Source organism: Triticum dicoccoides, chromosome 5B (assembly GCF_002162155.2).
Source record: "Triticum dicoccoides isolate Atlit2015 ecotype Zavitan chromosome 5B, WEW_v2.0, whole genome shotgun sequence".
In the NCBI taxonomy this organism is placed as follows: Eukaryota; Viridiplantae; Streptophyta; class Magnoliopsida; order Poales; family Poaceae; genus Triticum; species Triticum dicoccoides.
Window position 1 is genome coordinate 464,681,495 of NC_041389.1, and position 671 is coordinate 464,682,165.

Below are 671 nucleotides of genomic sequence, written 5' to 3' on the forward strand. Positions count from 1 at the left end.
CGCGATTCGGGGATGGGGAGGGAAAGGTCGCGGTGGACGGGGAGGTATTTGAACGGCGGGGGGGCGAGGGGAATCGGGGGCGGGGATCACGCCATTTCGGGTGCCGGAAGGGGAGTCGTCGGCGGCGGCGGTCGCGGCTGGTCTTAATTGGGGAGAGGACCGGAGGAGGATGAATGGAATTGAAACAAAATGGGTGGAGGCGGAACAGGATTGGGTTGGAGCTGGGACGGGCCGTTATTTTCTCTCCGTTTTACTCACCCACACGTTTTTACCGCTGATTTCGTCGAATTTTCCCTTTCCTTTCTCACTCATGTAAATCGGTGGAGCGAGTACTTTTTTTGATTTTGCGATAAATGTACCAGATCAGTACCGCTCAGCATGGTTTGAATGTGTAACTGATCGTCCTCCTCGATGTCCTTGGATCCAACCTTCTGGGATGCGATTTACCTCACATTAACTAGCTCTGACTGACCCGGACGGTTCTTGTTGATACATTATGGTCATGATGAATTATTTGAATATAAAAAAACTTGCAGGGGAAAGATTATGCTTTAGGCCTGTTTGGGACTGCTTGCCTCCTTAAAATTCAGCTCCGCTTTAGAAAATGCAAGTCAAACGAGGTAGCTTCAAGATATGTCATGAAGATCTTGGTACATATGGAATGAGATTGT